The sequence below is a fragment of the Salvelinus namaycush genome, chromosome 34 (genome assembly GCF_016432855.1).
Source record: "Salvelinus namaycush isolate Seneca chromosome 34, SaNama_1.0, whole genome shotgun sequence".
NCBI lineage: Eukaryota > Metazoa > Chordata > Actinopteri > Salmoniformes > Salmonidae > Salvelinus > Salvelinus namaycush.
In genome coordinates this window covers 41683044-41706538 of record NC_052340.1, presented here as the reverse complement: position 1 = coordinate 41706538, position 23495 = coordinate 41683044, and the positions used below count along the sequence as shown (strand labels likewise).

General features: G+C 41.0%; 1 non-coding gene across 1 annotated transcript; it reads right to left on the bottom strand.

The window, feature by feature from the left end:
* Window positions 1–13216: 13216 nt before the first annotated feature.
* On the bottom strand, window positions 13217–13292 carry trnaa-ugc. The gene has a single exon. It is a non-coding gene; the product is annotated as a tRNA-Ala (tRNA).
* Window positions 13293–23495: the final 10203 nt, after the last annotated feature.

Here is a 23495-nt window from a genome sequence, read left to right as displayed (position 1 = left end):
TGTTCATCCAGAGGCGGCACTCCTAGTGACCGGGGACTTTAATGCAGGCAAACTTAACAGCTTCTCCCCCCAAGCCATAAGACTGCTGAACAACTAAACTAATCAAACTGCCTCCCGGACTATTTACATTAACCCCTCCCACCCCTTTGTTTTTACACTGCTGCTACTCGCTGTTAATTATCAGTGCATAGTCACTTTACAAATGACCTAGACTAACCTGTAACCCCCCGCACATTGACTCGGCACCGGTACACCCTGTATATAGCCTCGTCATTGTTATGTACATTTCTTGTGATACTTTTTGATTGATTCGATTTGTTTTTACATTTGTTTATTTAGTAAATATTTATAAACTATATTTCTTGAACTGCATTGTTGTTAAGCGCATGTGAAACATACCATTTGATTTGATTAGCTGGCATTCGCCTTCACATGTATGTAGCTGGCATTCTCTTACACATGTGTTAGAAAGTCCAAATAAATACATAATGTTGAGATGTTTTGGTTTGCTGAATCTGGGGACACCTCGTGGTGAGATAGTTCTTTGTTCAAACTAATCCAAAAACCACTACTGACACCTAGTGGTCTGATAGTTGTTTGTTCAAACTAATCCAAAAACCACTACTGACACCTAGTGGTCTGATAGTTGTTTGTTCAAACTAATCCAAAAACCACTACTGACACCTAGTGGTCTGATAGTTGTTTGTTCAAACTAATCCAAAAACCACTACTGACACCTAGTGGTCTGATAGTTGTTTGTTCAAACTAATCCAAAAACCACTACTGACACCTAGTGGTCTGATAGTTGTTTGTTCAAACTAATCCAAAAACCACTACTGACACCTAGTGGTCAAATAGCTGTTTGTTCAAACTAATCCAAAAACAACTACTGACACCTAGTGGTCAGATAGCTGTTTGTTCAAACTAATTAAAATACCCTTACTGACACCTGCAGGAAAACTGCTGCAGGAGTAAATACTGTAAATGTTATCTAACAAAAATACTTATTCCACAATGGAACAAGAAGATATACTACAAGGCAATTATCAATGTATATATTGAGAATATTATGGTGTCTGATTTATTGCATAATAAATAATTGCAACATGACTTAATTTAAAGGGGCAATCCGGGATTGGTAAATTCAATGTTAGACTTTTAAACTAATTATACATTGTATGAATTTGAGAGCTGGTACATTTTTCCAGCCCTCAGCTGTTTCCACAAACATTGTGGGGTGTCTGCTTAGTTTTTCCTTTCAGTCTTTGCGTTTAAAACAGACTACTGGTTACAAGACATGGTCAATTAACACCCCACTGACACTAGTCTAGTGGTTATGGAGCCAGTAACTTTTCTGTCAAAGGCTTAGTACCACTGCCCTGTAACACTGGCCTGTCAACCCCTCTGTCTGGCTATTCATAACACGGAACACAAACCGTGCTCCATCGTGCGTCATCGAGCATACATGTATTTTGTCCCCCCACACCAAACGTGATCACGACACGCAGGTTAAAATATCAAAACAAACTCTGAACCAATTACAATAATTTGGGGACAGGTCCAAAAGCATTAAACATTTATGGCAATTTAGCTAGCTAGCTCTTGCTAGCTAATTTGTCCTATTTAGATAGCTTGCTGTTGCTAGGTAATTTGTCCTGGGATACAAACATTGAGTTGTTATTTTATTTGAAATGCACACGGTTCTCTACTCCGACAATTAATCCACACATAAAACGGTCAACCAAATTGTTTCTTGTCATCTCTCCTCCTTCTAGGCTTTTTCTTCTCTTGACTTTATATTGCGATTGGCAACTTTCATAAATTAGGTGCATTACCGCCACTGACCTCGTTCATCTTTCAGTCACCCACTTGGATATAACCAATGAGGAGATGGCACGTGGTTACCTGCTTCTATAAACCAATGAGGAGATGGGAGAGGCAGGACTTGCAGAGCGATCTGCGTCACAAATAGAACTGACTTCAATTTTAGCCCTTGGCAATGCAGACGCTCGTTGGTGCGCATGAGCAGTGTGGGTGCAATAATAGAATAATATAGATTTCTAAATTTATTTTGCAACACTCGCGCAAGCGACGCAAGCGGTGTAGTCAGCCTGTAAACACATAGACCCACTGGCCTGTCAACCTCTCTGCCTGGCTGTTAATAACACATAGACACATTGGCCTGTCAACCTCTCTTTCTGGCTGTTTATAACACATAGACACACTGGCCTGTCAACCTCTCTGTCTGGCTGTTTATAACACATAGACCCACTTGTCTGTCAACCTCTCTGTCTGGCTGTTTATAACACATAGACCCACTGGCCTGTCAACCTCTCTGTCTGGCTGTTTATAACACATAGACACACTGGCCTGTCAACCTCTCTGTCTGGCTGTTTATAACACATAGACCCACTGGTCTGTCAACCTCTCTGTCTGGCTGTTTATAACACATAGACCCACTGGTCTGTCAACCTCTCTGTCTGGCTGTTTATAACACATAGACCCACTGGCCTGTCAACCTCTCTGTCTGGCTGTTAACTTCTTGCGAATATAGGGGGTGCTGTTTCGCATTAGCATAATTTGCACTACAGATTAAACGGCTTCCTACTCAATTCTTGCTCGTACAATATGCATATTATTATTATTATTGGATAGAAAACACTCTCTAGTTTCTATAGCCGTTGGAATTTTGTCTCTGAGTGAAACAGAACTCAATCTACAGCACTTTTCATGATAGGGAGTCAGATTTCAAACATTTTGGCCACTGATCTGGAGTCAGTTTAAAGGTCCGTGTAAATGCTATGAAGAAACAGACACTTCTTACGTCTTCCCCTGGATGTCAGTGCGTGATGACGCTTTGAATGGAGTCGATTGCGCAATCAGGGGCTGTATAAAACAGCAAATACCGGAAGTAGCTTCCCTTTGCTGCCTGCGCCTTGCGCGCGAAGGACATCGGACTCGCCTCCTTCCAAGCGTTAGTTTAGCCAGTAATATTTCTCCGGTCATGTTTTTACCCGTTATAGGTGTTAACAGCATCATAAGGTAGTTAATTTGAACCGTTGTATAGCAATTTATATCCTTTTAGTGCGATTTTGAGGCATTGCTTTGTTGTGCACTTTGAAGCGCTGGGCACGTTTCGGGGTCCCGGTCGTACGTTAGTGGGCATTTCGACGGACAAGTGGACATCTTTCGACCAAAAGAAGATTAGACCCAAGAAAGGATTCTTTGCCCAAGATTCTGATGGAAGAACAGCTCACAGTAAGAACAATTTATGATGATAAATCGTGTTTCTGTCGAAAAATGTTAAACGCTTACGCCGCCATTTTGTTTTGTATAGCTTCGCTTGGCGCAACCTGTATTGAAAAGTAAGGATAATTTAAAAAATGTAAATCAGCGATTGCATTAAGAACTAATTTGTCTTTCGATTCCTGTCAACCCTGTATTTTTTAGTCAAGTATATGATTAGCTATTGATTAAACTAGATCACTCAAAGATGGCGACCGACATTTCCAGGCTTGTTTTGCTACTATTTTCATTGTATAACCACGGTTTTTTATGGCTAAATATGCACATTTTCGAACAAACTCTATATGTATGTTGTAATATGATGTTACAGGAGTGTCATCTGAAGAATTCTGAGAAGGTTAGTGAAAAAATTAATATATTTTGGCGATGATACGATATCGCTCTCTTTGGCTAGAATCAGTGCTCGGGTAACGTTTGCATATGTGGTATGCTAATATAACGATTTATTGTGTTCTCGCTGTCTGGCTGTTTATAACACATAGACCCACTTGTCTGTCAACCTCTCTGTCTGGCTGTTTATAACACATAGACCCACTGGTCTGTCAACCTCTCTGTCTGGCTGTTTATAACACATAGACACACTGGCCTGTCAACCTCTCTGTCTGGCTGTTTATAACACATAGACACACTGGCCTGTCAACCTCTCTGTCTGGCTGTTTATAACACATAGACACACTGGCCTGTCAACCCCTCTGTCTGGCTATTTATAACATACACACACACAGACACACACACAGACACACACAGAGAGAGAGAGTACAGAAGCTGTTCTGATATTTATATGAGACACAAAACAGGACAGGAACTATAGTAGTCCGATGGGTGAGTAGTGGTCACACAACACAGAGATGCACAGAGGGTGAGTAGTGGTCACACAACACAGAGATGCACAGAGGGTGAGTAGTGGTCACACAACACAGAGATGCACAGAGGGTGAGTAGTGGTCACACAACACAGAGATGCACAGAGGGTGAGTAGTGGTCACACAACACAGAGATGCACAGAGGGTGAGTAGTGGTCACACAACACAGAGATGCACAGAGGGTGAGTAGTGGTCACACAACACAGAGATGCACAGAGGGTGAGTGGTGGTCATTCTGTTTATATTTAAGTTATATGGAAATATGACTTTGATTATATTTTATTTTTTATTTTGTTCAACTACTTTGATAACAGAAGTGTGTGTTTGTGTGTACAAGCAAGAGTTTCATAAATACTTAGACTGGGTAATATGTGCCAAAGTCATCAAGGACACTAGATGTGAATGGAAATACATGGTTATTTCAGATTGTAAGTGTCTTGGTCTTCATGGAGAGTTTGCATCTTTATGTTTGCTGTGGAGGAGACGTGATGTTTTCTGCCTGTTGGTTCTAAATACAAGTTAATGATCTGAATAATATTTAATCTCTTTTAATTTTTGTTTTCTTTTTTCAGATGGTCAGATTTTTGTGAACTGTTGAAAAGTTGTCGATATGGTGAGTGTATTTGATATTTTAATTTTGTCCATGGTCATATAATTTGATGTTTTAATTCTGTACATGAGAATGATCATATGACTTGACGTTTTAATTCTGTACATGAGAATGATCATATGATTTCATCAGTGTTTGAGGATATGGCCTTACACTCTTTGAGAGATATTATTTATTGGACACACACATACACTCACCGGACAGTTTATTAGGTTCACCCATCTAGTACCGTGTCGGACTCCCCTTTAGTCTGAATTCTTTGGGGAATTCTACAAGGTGTCGCAAACATTCCACAGGGATGTTGGTCCATGCTGAGGCGATGGCAACATGCAGTTCCTGCAAATTGGATGGCGGTATATGCTTGCTGTGAACAGTCCGATCCATCTAATCCCAAAGATTCTCTATTGGGTAGAGGTCTGGGGACTGACCAGGCCACTCAAGTAAACTGAACTCACTGTCATGTTCCAGGCAATGTTTTTCCATTCCTTAATTGTCCAGTGTTGGTGATCACGTTCCCCATGGCGACACTTCTTCTTGTTTTTAGCTGATAGGAGTGAAAACCGGTGTGGTCATCTGCAGCAATAGCCCATCTGTGATAAGGATCGATGAGTTGTGCGTTCCGAGATGTCGTTTTGCACACAACTGTTGTACCATTATTTGTCTTTTTGTGGCCTGCCTGTTAGCTTGCACGATTCCTGCCATTCTCCTTCGACCTCGTTCATCAATGAGCTGTTTTCGCTCACAGGACTGCTGCTGACTGGATGTTCTTTGTTTGTCGCACCATTCTCTATAAATCCTAGACACTGCTGTGAAAAGCCCAGGAGGCCGGCCGTTTCTGATAAGCTGGAACCAGGGCGCCTGGCACCAACAGTCTTAACATGCTCAAAGTCTCTTAGGTCACTCGTTTTACCCATTCTAAAGTCCAATCGAACAGTAACTGAATGCCTCAATGCCTGTTTGCCTGCTTTATATAGCAAGCCACGGCCAAGTGACTCACTGTCTGTAGGACCGATACATTTTTGTGAACGGAGTGGTATACCCATATATACAATGCTCTCTCCATGACATAGACTGACCAGGTGAATCTAGATGAAAGCTATGATCCTTAATTGATGTCACTTGTTAAATCCACTTGAATCCGTGTAGATGAAGGGGAGGAGACAGGTTAAAGAAGGATTTTTTAGCCTTGAGACAATTGAGACATGGATTCTGTATGCCAGTTGAGGCTCCTCAGAGGAGGAAGGGGAGGACCACCCTCCTTAGTGAATTTCATAAAAATAGTGAAACATTAAAAAAGTTATCCTTTTTATATTAAACTTTACTAAATATATTCACATATCACCAAATAATTTATTAAAACACTCTAGCTGTGTTCGAAAACCCATACTAACATACTGTATACTTAAGGAGCCTTATGGTCTTAGACTTGGCTCTCCAGTACCACTTGCCGTGATGTAGCAGAGAGAACAGTCTGTGCACGACTCGAACACCATCATTAAGTTTGCAGATGACACAACAATGGTAGGCCAGTGGTAGGCCTGATCACCGACAACAACGAGACAGCCTATAGGGAGGCAGTCAGAGACCTGGCCGGGTGGTACCAGAATAACAACCTATCCCTCAACGTAACCAAGACTAAGGAGATTGTGGACTACAGGAAAAGGAGGACCTAGCACGCCCCCATTCTCATCGACGGTGCTGTAGTGGAGCAGGTTGAGAGCTTCAAGTTCCTTGGTGTCCACATCAACAACAAACTAGAATGGTCCAAACACACCAAGACAGTTGTGAAGAGGGCACGACAAAGCCTATTCCCCCTCAGCAGACTGAAAAGATTTGACATGGGTCCCCCAGATCCTCAAAAAGTTCTACAGCTGCACCATCAAGAGCATTCTGACCAGTTGTATGGGAATTGCTCGGCATCTGACCGTAAGGCGCAACAGAGGGTAGTACGTACGGCCCATTACATCACTTGGGACAAGCTTCCTGCCATCCAGGAAGGCCCAAAAAATGGTCAAAGACACCAGTCTCCAAAATCTAATTAAATCAAATCAAAGTTTATTTGTCACGTGCGCTGAATACAACAGGTGTAGACCTTACAGACCTCTACTTGCACATTCATCTTCTGCACATCTACCATTCCAGTGTTTAATTGCTATATGGTAATTACTTCGCCACCATGGCCTATTTTATTGCCTTTACTCCCTTATCTTACCTCATTTGCACACACTGTATATAGACTTTTTGTTTTCTTTTGTTCTACTGTATTATTGACTGTATGTTTGGTTTATTCCGTGTGTAACTCTGTGTTGTTGTATGTGTCGAATTGCTATACTTTATCTTGGCCAGGTCGCAGTTGTAAATGAGAACTTGTTCTCAACTAGCCTACCTGGTTAATGAAATAAAAATATATATTAAAAAAAATACAGTGAAATGCTTACTTACAGGCTCTAACCAATAGTGCAGAAAAGGTATTAGGTGAACAATAGGTAGGTAAAGAAATAAAATAACAGTAAAAATACAGGCTATATACAGTAGCGAGGCTATACAAGTAGGGAGGCTACATACAGACACCGGTTAGTCAGGCTGATTGAGGTAGTATGTACATGTAGATATGGTTAAAGTGACTATGCATATATGATGAACAGAGAGTAGCAGTAGCGTAAAAGAGGGGTTGGCGGGTGGTGGGTGGGACACAATGCAGATAGCCCGGTTAGCCAATGTGAGGGAGCAGTGGTTGGTCGGGTTAGGGTTCAGGTTCGGGTTAGGTTTTGAGTAGGGTTAAAAATACACTGATTTGTCTTGTGGTGCGCAGGCCTATTGTTGTGTGCCCCTCCAAGCTGAATAAATTCTACTGTTAAAATCCACTAGATTGTCTCCTAAAAACCTTACCAAACGAAAGTAGGTTAATATTGCTTCTAAAATTAGTCTGTGTGGTTATCTAGGAGCATGAAGGGACTAAGATGTTAAAATATACAAGGGGTCAAGGGATAGATGCTTTATTAGTACATATACAAACACAGTTATAAGCCCATATATCTATAAAAGTGCTATAAAGTTAAGTGAGTTGTTAAAACAAATTCAAATACATAAAGACGAAAGGAATAAAACTATTACAAATAAGCATGCATCTGTTAAATATAAGAAAAACCACACAAACTTTATTTATTGTGTTTTTGTTTTATGGTGCATCCTACTTCCAACTCCTTGAGAACCCTGTAAACAAGTGCTATCCCTTTCAATGGATCCTATCTGGCCGGTTAAAACCGCTCATTCAGACCGCTGGGTGTAATTGTTTTTAGGTCTCTTATCCACCTATGTTCCACTGCCTTTCGCCGCCCACTGGTCCACCCAGAACACGACTGTAATCCTGATATATTGAGGTAAGTGATGGGGTGATCCTGGAAATGAGTGACTAGTTCTGTGTGTAGATGGGCCCATTTGGTATTGTATAGATGTTGTTTAAGTCTATTTTCTATTGTATACTGGGTTTCCCCAATGTAGTGTTTTTTTGCAAAATGTGCAAGTGATTATATACTGTACATGACATTTGGAGTGTAAAGTGAAATGGAGTCTAAAACTGGAGTGGAGGTCTTGCTGTATGAGTTTGAAATGAATTTTCTTGGTCTGAAGTGGGCCGTGTAGGGTTTGGGTGGTTGTAGGGGCTTGATACTGTATTTAGCTTGGATGAAGATGTCTTGGAGACTCTTATTCCTCCTAAATGATGAGATTATTCTATATGGCTGGAGGGGTGTGTGTGCCTGTTGGGTGATGGAAAAATTGTTTTTGAACGCCTGATGTAATGGTCTGATCCTATGTGAGAATGTAGTAACTAGGGGGATGAGAATTTGTCTGCTGCTCGGAAGGGGAATAAGAGGAGGGAAAAAGATTGTGGTTCCGAGGGGGGTCAATGTCCAAATCTGTTGTTCTAAGAGGGGTAAGGTTAGGGTTAGGGTTAGGGTTAGGGTTAGGGTTAGGGTTCTAGTTTTGAGTCGGTTGATCCACTTCCATCTCTGACACGTGGAAACCGGAGGGGGAAGGGAGGGGGTGCACTCCACATCATATGCGCGCGGGCCGGAGGGGTCCGGGCGCGGCCGGCCAAAGTCGTAGGCCCCATGGTGCCCACTTGTAGATTAACCCATTACTTGGGTTAAAGAGTCGTCTGTCCGTAGGGTATGGGTTAGGGTTAGGTATAGTTGGTAAAATGGTTAGGGTTAGGGTTAGGGTTGGGGTTAGGGTTAGGGTTAGGGTTAGGGTTAGGGTTAGGGTTAGGGTTAGGGTTAGGGTTAGGGTTTAGGGTTAGGGTTAGGGTTAGGTTTCTGGTTTCTAGTTTTGAGTCGGTTGATCCACTTCCATCTCTGACATGTGGAAACCGGAGGGGGGAAGGGAGGGGGTGCACTCCACTCATATGCGCGTAGGCCGGAGGGGTCCGGGCGCGGCCGGCCAAAGTAGTAGGCCCCATGGTTGCCCACTTGTAGATTTTAACCAGTTGGTTGGGTAAAAAAGCCGTCTGTCCGTAGGGTAGGGGTTAGGGTAAGGTATAGTTTTTTAGAATGGTTAAGGTTAGGGTTAGGGTTAAGGTTAGGGTTAAGGTTAGGTATGGGTTTTAGAATGGTTAGGGTTAGGGTTAGGGTTAGGGTCAGGTATAGTTTTTAGAATGGGTTAGGGTTAGGGGGGGGGGTTAGGGTTAGGTTTAAGAAAAAAGGGTTAGGGTTAGGGTTAGGTTTAAGAAAAAATTGCCCTTCAAGAGGACCAAGTACACGGGCGCATGTTCTCTAATTCTATTGCTCCTAAGGATACATAATTGTTCTACGGGAAATTCTGAGATATTCCCCAAAAGAAGGGGTTATGGTTCATATAGGAAGGGAAACAGATAAAGATAACATTTTCCTCTACGAGGATAAACCCCCAGGCAATACATCCACACATGCTCCCTAATTACCAGGCTCCTCAGGATACCTCTTTATGGAGCCCGAGTTCGATTCTAGGAATCTGGTTAGGTTTAGACTGGTTAATCTCTATCAGGCCTATGGGATTCCTTATGTCCACGTTTTGAGTCCAAGGGGTTAGGCTTGGAGTTAAGGTTAGGATTATGTTTAAGGCTTGGGTTCGAATTAAGGTCAGAATCTAGGTCAAGGTTCAGGATTAGCGATTAGGGCTTGAGGGGGGGTTAAGGTTAGGATTATGGTTCGGGTTAGGATTAGATCTAAGGTTATTGTCAGGACTGCGGTTAAGTTTAGGATTAGGGTTAAGGTTAGAGCTAGGGTGGGGATTGCTGCAGTTAAGGGTGAGGTTAAGGTCAGGGTTTAGATTAGGATTAAGGTTATAGTCAAAATTAAAATTAGGTTTTAGGTCAGGGTTAGAAGGTTTAGGGTCTCTAATATTTTTCATTAAGACCTGTGGGATTACAAGTACCCAATTTGTTGATCCAACTTCGCTCCTTGATCTGTCTATGTTTTAGCGCCCACCCTTGGTTAGATTCCAACCCTGCTATTCTTAACTGAGCTACTGGATGAAATCTAAAGTGTGTGTATAATATGGTTTTAACTGACTCTTTACTTATATGATATAGGTGTTGTTTGAGTCTGGCTTCCAAGGAATTCCTGGTTTCTCCAATATACAGTTTCCCACATTTCAGACATTCAATTCCATATACAATGTTGGTGGTCTTCAATTGAAATCCCTCCCATACTGGGGCCCCTAGACCCGACCATTTATTCTGAATATATTTTACTTGTCTAAAGTGTGGTCCCCTCCGCACCAGCTTCTCCTTGAATCCAGAGTGTACTAGCACATCTTTCAAATGTTTATTTCGCCAATATGCTGATATTACTCTAAACTGTTCGAGGGTGTCCCCATCCTCCCTTGTCTGCTTAAAATGATCCTTCACTATGGAGTTAAATTTCATAGAAGACTGTGAATATGTGGTGACAAATGGGATAATACATCCATCGTTATTAGTCCGCCCATATGTAGGTTCAGTTACCACCATAGTGTTCACCTCCGCTCTTATGGTGCGGAGGAAACGTTTCGAGTATCCTCTGGGTCTGAGAGCCTTAAAAAGAATTCCTATAGCCTCCTTTACATGTTTTTCCTGTGTACAAATCCTATGAAATCTTATAAGCTGCGACTTTATCAACCCTCTGTAGGTGTGTTTTGGATGAAAACTGGATTTATGTAAGAGGGAATGAGTGTCCGTAGGTTTAAAATAAACCTTTGTTGCTAATTGCTTCAGGTTATCATTCCCCTCTACAAAAAATACCTCGGTGTCCAAAAATTATATTCGTTCCGGCTGAACGTTGTATTTAATCGTGATCGACGGATGATGTGTATTCAAAATATTCACAAATTCCATAAAATCTGAGGAAGAATGTGTCCATAACCCAAATATATCATCTAGGTACCGTAAATACAAAAATGGAAGCTTTATGCATTTGGGGAAGGCTGATTGTTCCCATTCTGCCATATAAATATTGGCATATGACGGAGCAAACTTCTTCCCCATAGCTGTACCATGGATTTGAAGAAACCAATTAGAGTTGAACTCAAAGTAATTTCTTGTTAAACTAAGTTCCAATAGTTGTAACAAAGCCCCATCTGGTCTATCTAGGTCTGGATATTTATGGAAAATGTTTCTGATTGCTCTAAGACCCAAGTTGGTGTCAATATTAGTATACAAGGAGTCAATATCAATTGAAAAAAACACAGTTTCTTGAGGCACACTAATTCCTTTCAATTGTGTCACAAATTCGTATGTATCCTTAATGAAACCTTGACGTTTCCGTGACAGGGGATTTATGAAATAATCCAAATACTCCGCTATTCTATACGATTCTGAACCACAATCCGATACAATCGGCCTACCACATGGAACCTCTGAGGGAATGGTCCAAGTCTCAGGAGGTTTGTGGATTTTAGGCAACAAATAAAATTGTCTGGGGCGTGGAGTATCTGGTCCAAATAGATAAAACATTTGTTTGTCTGTAATGTAATTATTCTCATAAAGTTCCCCTATAATCTCCCTCATTTGTCTCTGGGTCTCCTGCTGCAATGAATGAGTCAGTGGTCTATAATGTTTCGAATTACTCAACTGCCTACTCGCCTCTATCAGATACTGGGTTTTATCCAAAATGACAATCTTTGATCCTTTATCCGCTGGTTTTATAATTATATTTGAATTTTTACTTAAGGAATTTAAGGAATTCCGTTCTTGTTTTGTAAGATTATCTTTTCCTGCCATATAAAACCTAAATGTACTAAAGGAAGTAGAGTCCCTTTGGATTAAAGTCTGCATTGTATTAGACACTCCCTGTAACTTAGGCTCCCAGTGTGATGGACCAGTAAACGGTACTCTTTGGTTATCAGTATTATAATTAAAATGATCAAGTAATTTTAATTTTCTATGGTAAGTATGCAGATCCCTCCTGAGCTCCATACGATCTATCTTAGCGGGTGTCGGAATAAACATAAGGCCCTTCTCCAGAAGTTGCTGTTCTGCCGCTGTAAGTTTAAAAGTAATCGATAAGTTAAGTACATTAGAGTGCTGGGGAGTAATACCGATACACTCTTCCCCTCTTAATAGTTTAACTGGTCTAGCCAGTAATTTAAAATGTTTACAGCTGTATCTGGTCTCCAATGTATTGGATCATCCTGCATTGTGTGAAATCTAAGTTTATTCAGATCCAATAGTTCCCTACCATTTTTCTGAATATACTGGTTCAATTGATTCAGTACCCCCTGCTTTTCCCATGAAAGCTCATCCGAAAAGTGTATGATGGGTACATAAACCTGTGCATGAGGAAAAACTTCAGTGGTTTTATTCAGTAGTTGTTGCAACTGCTTGACTGCTGTTGTGTACTGCTGGTTCAAGCCGTTAACAAGACCCACTGATAAAACCACCTTCTGTGTGTTTTGCTGTTTCTCCAACTTGCCTATCACTCCTGCAATATGTCTGAAGGTTGCTCCCGGAAAGCTATCTATCTGTGTGTTAGTGTCTGTAAAGCTAGGAATACGCGCCAGGTTGGAATCCCCAATAAAAACCACGGGCTTTGTAATCTCAATAATCCAATCATTTATTTTCCTTTCAGTTCTGGAATGACATGTGGGATAAAGAAGTGTATCTCTTTTTACAGGTTCCAGTATTAGTTCTGTCCCAGATCCCGTTTCGTTTCCGTTTTCCATTGTTACCGTACCTTGATGATTATCTTGTTGTGAACCTGTAGTAGAATTGGATAAAACCATGTCATCCATCAAAACAGCCACATTATTCAATGGTAGTTTTAGACTATTTCCGTAATTCACAATAATCTCCAATCCCTCTGCTGTTAAAGGTACATTTGAGTGTTCTCTACCTGGGATTATTACATTTACATTTAAGTCATTTAGCAGACGCTCTTATCCAGAGCGACTTACAAGTACATACATTCATACTTTTTTTGTACTGGCCCCCCGTGGGAATCGAACCCACAACCCTGGCGTTGCAAGCGCCATGCTCTACCAACTGAGCCACACGGGGCCCTAATTATCAAGGATGGGACTTTAGGCTGGGCCAAATTATATCTTGGTCGCTGAGTTTGGGGATTAGATATCCCCGTGCTCTTCTTGATTGTTGGGGTAAGTCTGAAGCTAGTCCTTCCACTCTTTGCAGGGCCTTTGCTAGGGTCTGTTGGTTAGGCGAGGAGGGTTTAATAAAGGCCGCCAATTTGTTCACCTGCCTTACCATACCCTGATCATTTAGATTAACTAGAGCCTGGAAACGGTTAGATACTGGCACTGTCATGGTAAAGAATCAATAGCCGGAACCCTTGCTGGGAATCCCCAAACTCATTTTCTCCTACAACAAATCATTGTCTGTTGCCATCTGGTGGTCGCTCCAGAAATGGCAATTAAGCCTCATACAGGCCTCAGCCCCTCAAAAAATGGGGGGAGGGGGGGGAAGGGGAATGTATACCAAGGAGCAGTCCGCATGAAATTCCCACTATAGGTTAGGTTGTTTACTCCTTAAAAACAATCTTTCTAGGAAAGCACTCCACACTAAGGTGAGAAAAAACCTCCCCTCTCAAGTGGGAGAAAAACACTCCATTCACAAGTGATCACTCCTTTATGGTTTAATGCTGATAGTGGTTCAGCTTCAATCCACTCCAAACTTTAAAATCTTCATGTGTACACACAGTGGTTTTGGGAGTACTCACCAACCCAGAAAAATGAATATCTCATACGGAAAAGAGCTCTTCCATACCATCCCCAACACGTCTCCAAAGGTCCATGTGCTTGTCTTTGTTTGTTGTAAAAATTGTTTCCTTTTTGTAATAGTGAGATGGAGTAATCTTCTTCTATTTCACATAGTCCAAACCTTTTTGTTCAAGGGTAAAAAGATAAAAGGAGTATAATTTAAAATTTAAGAAGAAAAAATTCCTGACGTTTCGCACAATTCGTGCTTCTTCAGAGAAAAGTAGGGTTAGGGTTAAGGTTAGGGTTAGGGTTAGGGTTAGGTTCAAAGAAAGACAGACGAATCTGATATGCACTGGCACAGGCAACCCCTTTAGGATAGATGGTTTAGACTATTGTATAAAATACTTTAATGACTAAAACATATATAAAAAAATATTTAAAAAAGGACCAGAACCAGGATTTAAGATTGTAATCATAAATAAGATTTAGGTTAAGAGCCAGGGATTCCAAACTAAAAAATAGAGACCAGGGGCTCAGCTCAGGGCTGTGGTCTAAGGGTTAAGGTTAGGCATGAGGCTCTAGGTTAGGGTTGGAAATTAGGGTTAGGACTTAGGAGCTGGGGGTTAAGGTTAGAGTTCAGGTTAGGTTACGGTTAGGGTTAGGATTAGAGTATAGGTCAGGATTAAATTAGGATCAGGTATGGGGGAGCAAAGGTTAAGGTTAGGCATGAAGATCTCGGGGTTAGGGTTAGGGATTTAGGGTCTGTAAGGAGAACCACCCAATGAACAAACAAAATAAATTAATAAATAAAAGAGACAATCATAAGTGTTAACAAACAATGGCTATTTAACCATGTACAAATCATACCACACTGAAAGATAAAAGTGCTTTAAACTGAAGAGTGCTATAGAAGTCTCCAAACAATACATAAATTAAAATCACGCCACACGAAAAAATCAAAGAATATGAAAATAAGTGCCATCATATTTATAGTCAATAATCAAGAAGTATAAAAATAAATCCATAAATAATTAAATAAACATTTATAATGGGCGGCTCTCCCGCCATCCCCCACTACCTCCCCCACCCAATCATCCATGTCACTGCCCTGGAGAGGCCCCCTCCCATCAGGTAAGTAAGCCAAAATAAATTTAATATTTTTCATTCAGGCCCTTAGGATCTATCGTATTGAGACGCGCAATCCAAATTCTTTCCATCCCCTGTCGTTGTGTCCTGGACCAGCTCCCATTTGTTTCCAGACCAAAAATACTCAAACCCTCCACTGCATGTAGGCCAAAATGCAAGTACAGTACAGTACTCTTATTACCTTTAGCCATATGGTATAGATGTTGTTTTAGTCTGGCATGTAGTGTATTCTTTGTTTCTCCTATATAAATCTTTTGGCACAATTTACACTTGATCCCGTAGATCAAGTTTACAGTGGACAATTCGATCCTCTGTCTTATGAGGAACCCCTGTCCGGAGAAGGCATTAACAATATATTTGGGTCTCCCCAGATATTTATCAAATTTATTAGGTGCCTCTTTCGTCTGGAAGGCAGAGTGGACTAACCTATCACCGAGGTTTTTGTTTCTTCTGTAGGCTGAGATTACTTCACAGTCTACCAGCCCTTCCACAGCTTGTTGAGCTTCCCTGAAGTTAGACCTCAAGGTCCTATTAAATCCACCCAAGTTCCCAGAGTATGTTGTAACAAAAGGTATTAAATTGTTTGTTTCTGCTATTTTATTGTAGCCCCCTTCCCTGCCAAATAATTCTCCTACCTCTGCCTTTATCCCCCTAAGGAAACGTTTGGAATATCCCCGTGGCCCCAAGGCTCTAAAAAGAATAGTTATGGCCTCCTCCACGTGCTCACCCAATGTACAGATTCTATTGAACCGGATCAGCTGAGATTTAATGATCCCTCTGAAAGTATGTTTTGGATGATAACTTGTTTTATGTAGCAGGGCATGCCTATCGGTCTCTTTAAAGAAGACTTTAGTGGCCAATGATTTAGTTAGACCATCTGAACATACAAAGAAAACCTGAGTGTCCAAAAATTCAAGTTTTTCCCTTTGTATATTGTGAGAAGTTGTAATGGCAGGATGATGTGTATTGAGGGTTTCTAAAAAACACTCACAGTCCTGCATAGAACTCACCCAAATTCCAAAGATGTCATCCAAATACCTGAGATATAGCAAAGGAAGGGTCTTGCATTTAAGAAAAGCTGTCTCGTCCCAAAAACCCATATATAAGTTGGCAAAGGCTGGAGCAAATTTCTTACCCATGGCAGTGCCATGGATCTGAAGATAAAACTCATCATTAAAGTTGAAGTCATTCCTCAAAAGACTCAATTCCAACAGATCTAAGATTTCCTTATCCGGGCGCTGAGGGTCAGGAAACCTATCAAAGGCTTGTTTTACTGCCCGCAGTCCCAAAGAAGTTTCAATGTTTGTATATAATGAGTTAATATCCACAGAGAATAAGAACGCCCCTAGTGGTAGTTCGAGACCTTTAAGTTTGTCAACAAAATCATATGTGTCCTTAACATAAGAGGCATGCTTCTGGGATAGCGGATTGATAAAATAGTCAATATATTCAGCGATTCGATACGATTCCGATCCACAGTCACTAACGATTGGGCGGCCACTAGGGATCTGAAAGGGCACAGACCACTCTTCCAAAGGTTTGTGAATTTTTGGAAGAAGATAAAATTGTCGCGGTCTTGGTACCTCCGGGCCCAACAGGTAAGTATATTGTTTGGAAGTAATAAGCTTCTTTTCAAGCAATTCCACCAATATCCTCTTGATCATGTTTTGAGTCTCAGATTGAATAGAGTGGTCTAATAGAACATAATTTTTCACGTTATTCAATTGCCTGTTAGCCTCCAACAAATACTGTACTCTGTCCATGATTACAATCTGTGATCCTTTATCCGCAGGTTTAATGACTATACTCTGATTGGACCCCAACGATTTAATAATGTCTAGCTCCAATTGCGTAATATTCCCCTTAGTGACTGGCCCAGGTCGGAACCTCCTAAATGCATCCAGGTCCTTCCTAATCAATGTTTGAATGGGGGGAGATACCGATTGTACTCTAGGTTCCCAAACCGAGGGATCTGTAAAAGGCACAAAAGGAATATCAGTTTCATAATTAAAATGATCCAACAATTTTAACCTCCTATGGTATAGGTGTAGGTCCCTGCGAAGCTCCATCCTGTCCAGTATTCCCGGAGTGGGGATAAAAGACAATCCCCGTTCCAATACCTTTCTTTCCATCTTAGAGAGCCTGTATGAGTGTGAGAGATTAGTGATATTGGAGTGTGGAGCTGTATCAAGGCACTGTTCTCCCCTTACATGTTTAAATTATCCAGCCAAGAGTTTAAGATCATATTTCCTGTTTCAGATGTCCAATGTACTGGATCACGTGGCAGTGTGTGAAACCTAAGTTTACTTATCTCAGGTAGATAGTTGCATTGCTCTAGGATTTTTTGGTTAAGTTGATCCATGAGTAACTGTTGTTGTTTGTCTAATCTGTCTGAATAGTTAATGATGGGCACGTAGAGTATGGCATTCGGAAATTTACTTTCCGCCAGTTTTAGCAGTTGTTGTAGTTGCTTCCAGGAGGTCAACGCTAGCTGTTTCAACAGGCAGTTGTTTAACCTGTTTGGGCTGCAGGGGGCGTATTGAGTAGCCAGATAAAATGTGCCCATTTCAAACGGCCTCGTACTCAATTCTTGCTCGTACAATATGCATATTATTATTACTATTGGATAGAAAACACTCTCTAGTTTCTAAAACCGTTTGAATTATTTCTCTGAGTGAAACAGAAGTCATTCTGCAGCACACTTCCTGACCAGGAAGTGGAATGTCTGAAACCGAGGCTCTCTTCTACTCCCTGCCTATACATGGGCATGATACGTAAGAGTCTACGTGCACTTCATACACCTTCCCCTGGGTGTCAAGAGGCGGTGAGAGAAGAAATTTCGTGTTTATCTTGGTCTGAGGTGGAATAACAGCTCTTTGTATGACGTGACCGTCCATTTTCTGTTTTCTGGAGCGCGCGAAAGGGACATGGATTTGCCTTCTGTTTAGCTGTCGTTATGGACGACTAATATCTCCGGCTATGATTTTATTTGATACATGTGACCATATCATCGTAAAGTATGTTTTTTCAATATAGTTTCATCAGATTTTTGAAAATTTTTCGGGAGTTTTGCCGTGTTCCGTTCTCTTCCGTTTGTTGACTTGGAGAGCTTTGTGCCACTTGGCAAGTGTGCGTGCTAAATCGAGAGGGAAAATGAACGTTCTGAATCCAAACAACGACTGTTCTTGACAAAGGACACCTTGTCCAACATTCTGACGGAAGATCACCAAAAGTAAGAAACATTTTATGATGCTAATTCATATATCTGTCGTGCATGTGAGAGAGATTAAAGTAGATGTCACACGTCAAAATTTTGATTGATGACCCTATGTGAACCTATGTGAACGCTATGTGAACCCTAAGTCCTGATGACGTGTGCATGCCCAAGGGCTGCCGGTCAGGCAAGCCTGGTGGTTAGGTGGGGGCTGGGTGGGTGAGTAAGGGTCCAGTTGTCAGGTCAACCGGTAATGATTTATGACCCAAGCCTGATTGGGGGCTGGGTGGTTGAGTAAGGGTCCAGTTGTCAGGTCAACCGGTAATGATTTATGACCCAAGCCTGATTTATGACCCTATGTAATGATTTATGACCCTATGTCATGTAGAAGGGTGCATGCCAATATTTGGGTTTCAGGTCAGGACAACGTGGTGGTTAGGGGGGTAGGGTTGGGTGGTTGAGTAAGTGACCAGGTGTCAGGTCAACCTGTTACTGTTTCTCACGGTTTGGGGTGGTTAAAGCCCCTTATAAAGCGCCTGAACAATACCTGTTTAAGACTGTACATGATAACCCCCCTGAATATTAAACAAAAATGACACCTATGCCAATTTTAGGGATGTTATGCTCGGCTTGTCATGAACCCAGTGACCAAAGCCTTGAAAAAGTTCTGTGTGAAGCTCCAGAATGTTTTAAAGGATTTTTGGGTACGAGTGAGGGCCACATGTCTTACATATTCCACCCGGAGGATTCTACGGTAAAGATATTCACAGACAGTGGACCCAAACCCCTTTATCCGGCAAAACCTGGGAGTTTTCCCCCGGCTCTGGGGATGAGAGAATGGCTAAACATCAGGCTGGCGCTTTGTAAAATTGAACAGGTCCTGAGTGGTACAAATGTGCCAGGATATGCGTTGGAAGAACAGGTCTGTGGCCGCAGTGATCTCAAGGCTCTAAGAATTGCTTCAATGGACTATAGCCCTGACAACAAAGTGACAATTTTAGCCTGTGACCTTTATGATAAGTCTAATGCTACAAAGTCTGTCAATTCTCCTGTAGCTTCCAGAGCACGCAAACATGTAAACTTTTTTATTCCTGTGTTTAGTTTTAAATGGGTGGATTATCCAATTTTCATAACCCTTATGAATAAGCTGGACATTCTCTTCCAAAATGGTGAACAGTTACAGCGCTGGGCGAGGCTTTCCTTGAGACAGAGTCAAGACCAAAAGGCCCGACGTCGGATCTACCCCTGGAGTGAAAACTTACCAAGTGTTGATGAACCTTGCAAGAGATCCCGGCATTTTGATGGCCAACTGGACACTGATAATGGGGGATGGTTGCATCAGATCCCTGGATCTGTAAGAAAGGCCGCGTAAAAGACCTTAATAATGTAAGGCTATAAAATGTATGTACTAAATATTTTGAATGAAATAAATGGTTTTAAAAGCAGAATCTCACCACGTCATGAACTCGTTAGTTTGTTCACTCTTAGCGCATTCTGTCCCTGAGAAAAAAACTTTCGAAAAAAGCCATGTGCGCGCGTATGTGCGTGAGGGAGTTTTCTGTAGTGGCTGTGTGTGTGTGTGTGTGTGTTTCAAAAACAGAAAAAGGGGGCGGGGTGTTTGTTAAAAAAATACCCTTGCATCTGCGCTCAAGGCTCTCTCTCTCTCTCTCTCTCTCTATGCCTGGTGGGTCGTTTGAAACCAAGGTTTACACTATCCTGCAAAACAGATGCCTACCCCCTCAACAATAATATTGTGTCTTAACTTCTTGCAACTATAGGGGGTGCTGTTCCGCATTAGCATATTTTGGTCTCCAAATTAAACGGCCTATTGCTCAATTCTTGATCGTACAATATGCATATCCTTACTAATATTGGATAGAAAACACTGTCTAGTTTCTAAAACCGTTTTAATTATGTCTGTGGGTGACCCAGAACTCCCTCTACAGCAAAAATCCTGACATGACTTGCGAAGGTCTGAGAATTATCCTCTGATCTGGGTTCAGTTTTAAAGCCTGTGTATATCCTATGGCTGGAATTGAACTGCACCCGCCTTCCCCTGGATGTCAGTAACCAATGAGAAGTGGAATGGTCTGTCTGCGTAGCTGTCCGAGGTTATAAAGCCGGATGGAACGAGAGTACCTTTCTTTGTCTCGTTCGTCATGGCGCCTGGCAAGAAGTCAGGATGAAATTTTGGAACGCTCAGTTATCGACCAGAGATGTATCCGTCTGTAATTTAATTAAATATAGGTGTTAGAAACATCATAACGATGTTATTTGAAACCGATTTATATCAGTTTATGCGAGTATAGTGCTATTTTTCAGAATTTCCTTTGTATCTAGTTTGAGGATTTGGACATGTGTGTGCGACATAGCTAATGGTAGCAGCTAGTTCCAAAGGTGAAGAGGACGTTTTACAACAAAGCAACTATTCTTTTGAAGAAAAGACACATTGCCCAAGATACTGATGGAAGCTCGTCCAAAAGTAGGAACTATTTATGATGTTATTATGTATTTATGTGGAAAAATGTCATAGTGTTTGCGCGCCACTTTTGCAGGCACTGGTCTGGCTGCAACGCACACTATATGTCTAGTAACGTTAATTTTAAAAATCTAACATAGCGATTGCATTAAGAACTAATTTATCTTTCGATTGTTGTCCAACTTATATTTTTTAGTCAAGTTTATGAATAGTATTTTTATAAGAATAGGCGCTAATCCAAAATGGCGCCGGCCAGAATACATGCAATGTTTGTAGTGATTACATAGTATAACCACGATTTGTGCTGCTAAATATGCACATTTTCGAACAAAAGCTATATGCATTGTGTAATATGATGTTACAGGTCTGTCATCTGATGAAGTATATCAAGGTTAGTCAAATTATATATCTTTTGTTGGGTTGTTACGATCGCTAACATTTACAGCTGGTAAATGCGGTTGTGATTCTGGCTATTGTGGTACGCTCATATAATGCTATATTGTGTTTTCGCTGTAAAACACTTAGAAAATCTGAAATATTCTCTGGATTCACAAGATCTGTGTCTTTCGATTGCTGTAGGCTGTCTATTTTTCTGAAGTGTTTTAGGATGATTCTTTTGGTAATTGACGTCGGTCTCAGTAATTATTCCGGCTGCTTCCAACGCTATTTCAGATTGCAGCTGCAATGTAGAACTGTGATTTCTACCTGAAATATGCACTTTTTTCTAACAAAAACTATCCTATACCATGAATATGTTATCAGACTGTCATCTGAAGAGGTTTTTTCTTGGTTAGTGGCTATCAATATCTTAGTTTAGCCGAATTGGTGATAGCACCTGAAGTAGTAAGAAACTGATGGAGTTAGAAAAGTGGTGTATTTTGCTAACGTGTTTAGCTAATAGATTTACATATTGTGTCTTCCCTGTAAAACATTTTAAAAAACAGAAATGATGGGGTTATTCACAAGATCTGTATCTTTCATCTGGTGTCTTGGACTTGTGATTTAATGATATTTAGATGCTACTATTTAATTGTGACGCTATGCTAGCTATGCTAATCAGTGTGGGGGGGGGTGGGGGGTGATCCCGGATCCGGGATTGAGGTTCGGTAAAGGTTAAGCCTCCTAAACACAAAGTCCTTTCAAAAACTATTTTTTAGATGGGCTAAAAAATCATTCATCCCAGCGATGTCGAGACCACCCCACCCCTGCATCTAGGTGCTAGCACCCCGGAGATTTTAGAATATCCCAAAAGGATCCTAATGTTTAGACACCCCCAATACCATGTGTTTGAAATGTGTCAAATATATCTTGGGAGGGGTATAGCCCGAAAAAACGACAAACCCCAGATGCTCTGTAAAAAGCATTCAATGCTTTCTCTAGGTCGTGGGGTACAAAAGCTAGGCAAAACAGGTCCCCTGTTAGACCCGTTTTAGCGCCGCTACAAATTTACCCTACAGCATCCCCCTAGGAATAGTTAACGGACTGAAGCGTTAAAAAGATAATCTGGGAAAACAGTCTAATGGATCTATCGGAAGGTGAGTTCTTGAAATAAATATATATTTATATTAGATTTGGTTGTTGTGGGGAATTGTTTGAAAAGCGTGGTATGTTATAGAAATATTAAACAATCATTAGGACCAGTATGCTTACCGTATAACAAGGCAATATTAGCTAAAGTGATTATAGCTTTAATATTGTCGAATGTTTTATAGATTCTGAAGCATTCACGCAGATACTCCGAGGTATAACTGAGCTCGAACCATCCATAGGGTCTCCGGAACAAATTGCAGACATCCAAACGCCGACCCTGAATTGTAAACGTAAGTAAGCTCCAAGAATTCCGTAAAAATATTTATACCTTAAAAACAAAAAGTGTCGGCATCTTATATTAAAAGTTATTTTATGTGTTTACAGCGGACATACAGCCTAGAAGGTTAAACGAGGCCCTATGGAGCCTGAACGGTTTCTGCGAAGCATATGACTACGAGACAATTCTGCCCTACTCCCAGGATGTATTTACACACAAGCCGCGAACAGAGACTTTAAACGGCAGGTCAACTCCCCTGGGCCAGGACCCCGGTGCGCCCCATATTTCTAAACACCAACGGACAATCAGTGCCCAGATCCACAGTTCCGCTTCACCCGAACAATACTACGGGGCGGGTATTCACGAGACAGCGTTCCAAGGACAAGGTATGAATCAATTATATATTATTATTTATATATATTATTATTTTAATATTTATATTTTTTATTTTTATGCCTGAATATGTTAAAACAAGGCCTAATGCTGTTTTTTTTATTTTATTTTTTTCAGGCTCACCATCTACCGAACCTGCAGATGCTGTAATACAGGTTGACCAAAGACATGTTCCCGAGTTCTCAGAGCTTCTTCAGAACAGCCCTCGTCAAAAAAGCCGAGGTATTTAATTAATGTATTGTTAATATATAGGCTTATATCTGAAATGTATTTTACATTTTTATCAAACATATTTTAGGGTTAATAACCTATTTTTTTGTATGTATTATTTTTATTTCAGACTCCTCCCCGGCGTATACAGACATCCAAGAAGCTACACATCTAGACCCCGAGGAGGCGCCAAAGACACCAGTCAAGAAAACAGGGAAACCTGATGATTTCAAAGATTTAAATGAAATTTCTGAGGTAGACGATTTGATGTTCTGTGAAGCTGCCAACCTTCTTGAATCG